We start from the raw sequence: 4,730 nt of genomic DNA, 5'->3' as shown, positions 1-4,730 counted from the left end.
GTGTCAAGGGAAGACTATCTTAGAGATTCTACTCAGCAGCCCAGCTCTAGAAGCAGAGCATATGGACTGTGGTATTGGTCCAGGTTGGGGCTCTGCTGGGTGGAAATGATGTACAGAAACTGTGGACCCGGTGCTCATCTGGAAGGTCTTGGATGGGAGGCACAGAAGGAAAGAAGTAGGAAAGGAACTGATACTAGGAGAAATAAAGTGGGTTAGGGTAGGTCTCCCCAAACTTTAGTATATGTTCAGTCATCGGGGGAGTTTAAGCAGAGATTTTGATTTATGGGTGTGATCCAGGAATTTGGCCAGCAAATTCTGATGCAGCTGGTGGGGGTGAGTCCACTTTGTGTGGAATGTTGATGTAGATCTCGGAGGTCTTGAGGTTGAAGAACTCATGTGATAGGAGTCAGGAATTAAGAGGGCTGGCAGTGTAAAAGGCTGGGATTACACAGTGGGGTTTTTGAAGCCGGAGCTCAGTTTTGAACTGGCTAACCTTATTCCCACCATGAGGCCTTTATATTAGCTATGCCCTTTGCCTAGCACAATGCTGTCCATATATAGTTGTAAATGTTCTAGTTCCCACATTAAAGAGGTACAAGGAAACAGACAAAATTAATTTTAATAACATATTCTCTTTAACATAGCCAAAATATTATTCAATATACAATTACTATGAAATTGTGAGCTATTTTTACATCATTTTTGTCTTACTAACTCTTCAAAATTCAGTGTGTATTTCATACTTGCTTCACATCTCAGTTTGGACCAACTGCATTCCAAGTGCTCATTACCCTCACGTGGCTATCATATTGGCCAGCACAGGATGGAATGTCATCATCGCTCCCCCCATCTTTGCATGGCTGGCTCCATCTCATTCAGGTCTCTACCCAGAGATGTCTTTCCTGGCCACGCTGTCTAAACCAGCCACCTTCCATTCCTAACACTGCTTTCTTTTCTTCAGAGACTTATTGCTATCTGATGTCTTATTAGTTATTTGTTTGCTTATTATCTGCCTCCCCATAGGCTATAAATCTCATTAGGGCAAATCCCTGTCTGTCTTCTTTAATGCAATATCCCCAGCAACTACGTCACACCTTCAATAGACTCTCAACAAATATTTGTTGAATGACTTTGAAGATTCCAGATTCATCATTTGTTGTCTCTGAAGCCAGTGTTCATTCAGTAGGATGTTAGGCAAGGGGGCCAGAGGGAAGAGCATTATGCAAGATATGAGGTGGGAGAAAACCAGCCTGAAAGCTAAAAGGCTGACTCTCAGATGTCAAAGTAGAAGCCGGGCAGCTTTCCAGCTGTGACTTGCCTGTGTGTTGATTCAACCACTGGCTTATCCGGTTCTATGAGAAACCATCTCACCAAGTGGTACTTCTGCCTGGCACCAGTAGATGGGGCAGTGTCATAACAAAAAAAAAGTGCAGTCTGCCTTCCAGTTGGGGGTCCGACCACTTCCCCAACTGACTTTGCTGAAGTTCTGTTCTGGAAATGCCCTATGTCTCAGATCTGTGGTGTGGGCTCATAGGGGGCGCCACCAGCTTTCCCAACAAAATACAGCCGCAGTTGTGACTAGTGCTTTCTGAAGGGTGGCCAGCTTCTCCAAAAGGTGAGGTGGGCCCCAGAGGCTGGCCCAGGCCCTAGGAGACAGCTTGGTCCTCCTCCTGGGTCTTTGAGCACAGGCACAGAGCATGACTCACACACAGGAGTGTTCCCATTTGTCTTCTAGAGCCTTTCTGTCCTCCCAAGGTTGAAAACAAGCTTATTAAGAAGGCAGTCCAGCCCTGACTGGTGTGGCTCATTGCTTGGGCGTTGTCCCATGCACCAAAAGGTTGCCAGTTCGATTCCTGGTCAGGGCACATGCCCATGTTGCGGGCTCAGCCCCTGGTGGGGGGGGGGGGTGGTGTAGGAGGCAGCTGATTGATGTTTCTCTCTCCCCCTCTTCTTCCTCTCTCTCTCTCTCTCTCTCTTTCTCTCTCTCTCTCTCTCTCTCTCAATAAAAATATTAAATGACTCTTGTCAAGAGAGTCATTTATGGCCCATTAAAAAACATTAAAAAAGGAAGGTAGTCCAGGTGTGGCAGAGACCAGTCCACAGGAGCAGTTCTGTGGACCTATTTGCCGGTGTGCCTGGGACTGACACTCTGGCTGCTGCTGGAAAGCCTGGCCTTCCAGACGAAACTTCCCTGCCACTGCATGAAGCCCATGGTGGTCCCCCTCGCAGATGCCGAGGCCAACCTTAGCTCCCACCACCTGCCCCACACCCTCCTCCCCAAACCCTTCTGACCCTTGGACCTCTAAGCAGTTTGGAAATGGTAACTGCTTGAACGTGACATCTACTTTTGTAGGGTTCAGACTTCAAGATTACGGACCAGTTAAAGGTTAATTTGGTGTGTTTTAAATGGAAGTTTTGGTTTGGAGTGCCTATGTCATTGCCACTGCAAGATATTCTGGAAATTTGAGCCAAAGAATGAATTAATTTTGGCTTAAATGGCTTATTATAATCCTAACTATCTCATTCCCACATCATGCCTGGTACCCCTCCAATTAACCCATGGTGCTACTGAGCAGTAAGAAGTCACAGTTTTGGTCTAATGACAGCCTGGGGCCAGTCAGCCATTCCTTCCTGAAGAGACAAGGAGGGCCCAAAAAGCATGATCAAGAGACTTTCTTCTTTGATCAGGAAATCACCTTCTTTCATTGTTACAGTAGTTAAACTCCATCCTAATCTGCACATGTACATGCATTTTCAAGTTCTATAATTTTGATGTCATTTATACCCCAAAAGCCCTTTAATTCTTACCCGCATGAAGAAATGCTCTCTATCCTTCATATGTTATCACCTCTGTGGAGCCTTCTCTGACTCTCCTAGTCGTAATGAACCTTTTCTTCCAGTTTTGGGTCTTTCTCAGGGCCCAACTCTGTTTTCTTATTCCCATGCATGTCTCATTTATTAATTCAACAATTAAGCAGTGCCTATTGGTACCAGGCACTGGGGATGCCGGGTGCTTTCATAGAACCTACAAATCCAGAGTTGAGTGGACTTCACATCCTTCATTGGACTGGGAGCTTCTTGGAGACAGGAATTGGGTCTGCAAGGGACTAGGTCTGGGACTGGCACCAAAAGGTACTCAGCAGTTAGTTAAATTGAAACTCAACACCAGCGACTCTGAGAAAACTGAATTAGAGTTTAAAAAAAGGTTAAACGTTAGCAAAGGTAGAAGGCCAGGGCTCTCCAGGAGGACTATGTGGTTCTGAAATCTGGCACAGAAGCCAGAGACATCCAAAATCCCCTGGTGGACTGGGCCTATGGAGTGGAGATCGCACTGTCCTCCTCTAGGACGATTTTGGAAGTTTGACGTAGGATCATCTGGGCGTATATCACACATCCCAGTCGGAAGGGTTTTTTTTTTTTTTTTTTTAGAAGACCATAGAGGCAAGCAGGTTGTTTCAAAGGCCCAGAAATGAGTTACTAGCCAAAGGTCAAGCTGGTCAGAAGATTAAAGTTGCATTGTCTAGTTGGCACAGAAAAAAAGCATGATTCATGTGATTATCATTCCCAGTGGAGGGTGGCCTGGCATTATTTGACACTCAAATAAAAACGTCATTTGGATTTTTACGGGGAATTCTCATCCAAACTGTGTCAATGATGTAATAAAATAGAATGACTGGCTTGTCAAAGCAAACTGAGTTCTGATCACAGGTAAGCATTTCTTGGAAACTGTGTATATCTCAGAAAACAGATACTCTGAAACATGACAGCAGCAGGGGGCGCTGCTGGGGATTAGGAGCAGGTAGCACCTTATTTATAGTCTGTATATTTATATACTATCTTGTTCACTCCAATCATCTCACTATTACCTGTGCAGAAAGGCTCCAAGATAGTGAAAAATGAGTCTTTGTGTTTTCTTTGCCCCTCTCTATTTTCTTTAGTAGAATAAAATTCTGGAAAAAAAAAATTTAAACAGCCCTGACTGGTTTGGCTCAGTGGATAGAGTGTCAGCCTGTGGACTGATTCCAGTCAAGGGCATGTACCTTGGTTGTGGGCACATCCCCAGTGCGGGGTGTGCAGAAGGCAGCCGATCGATGTTTCTCTCTCATCGATGTTTCTCATTGTCCCTCTCCCTTCTTCTCTCTAAAAAATCAATAAAATATATTTTAAAAAAAAAAAGCCTGTCTCATATGGTGATTATGATATTCCAGTAGGTTATAGTATAAAATCCCACCTTCTACCACCTCCTCAAGTTTCGATGGAGACATTTATTCAGTGAGTTGCAATTCATCCTGGGGGTGGAGCTTCAGAAATCAAGTTTTTCTCCTGAGGGGTAACCCCGGTCTTTGCGCTACCTGTAGATAAAAGAGATGCTGGTAAATTTGGGGTGTAATTGCTGGATTAGACTGGTCTCCCCATTCCCTCGACCAATGACTGCAACCAGGTCCCTTTAAGAGACTAGGAACCCGCAGGGCGTCGGAGACCGAAACGGATAGTCTTCCCTGCGCCTCCCCTGTCCCCGCTCGGCAAATGGTTTGCGCCGGCCTATATTTACCCGAGATCTTCCTCTCGGACGGCAAGGATGTGAGGCTGGCGAGCCGGCCAGCGCTCCCAGAACCCGAGGGGTCGCGCTGCAGAGGCGGGTAGCAGACCGAGAGGGGACACCGGGAGCGGAGTTGGACATCCCTGGAGGGAAGAAATGAGGTAGCGACCGTCCCCGGAGCCGACCATGC

General features: G+C 46.0%; 1 long non-coding RNA gene across 1 annotated transcript; it reads right to left on the bottom strand.

Annotated features, from left to right (window-relative positions):
• Positions 1 to 4,245: 4,245 nt before the first annotated feature.
• Positions 4,246 to 4,692, bottom strand: LOC107182827. Its single transcript, XR_001513578.1, has 2 exons — positions 4,553 to 4,692; positions 4,246 to 4,348 (listed from the first exon to the last, which is right to left on the bottom strand). It is a non-coding gene; the product is annotated as an uncharacterized LOC107182827 (long non-coding RNA).
• Positions 4,693 to 4,730: the final 38 nt, after the last annotated feature.

This window comes from Myotis davidii, unplaced genomic scaffold, assembly GCF_000327345.1.
Source record: "Myotis davidii unplaced genomic scaffold, ASM32734v1 scaffold557, whole genome shotgun sequence".
Classification (NCBI taxonomy): Eukaryota; Metazoa; Chordata; class Mammalia; order Chiroptera; family Vespertilionidae; genus Myotis; species Myotis davidii.
Note: the sequence above shows the minus strand (reverse complement) of the source record. Positions and strands in the feature narration are given on the sequence as shown.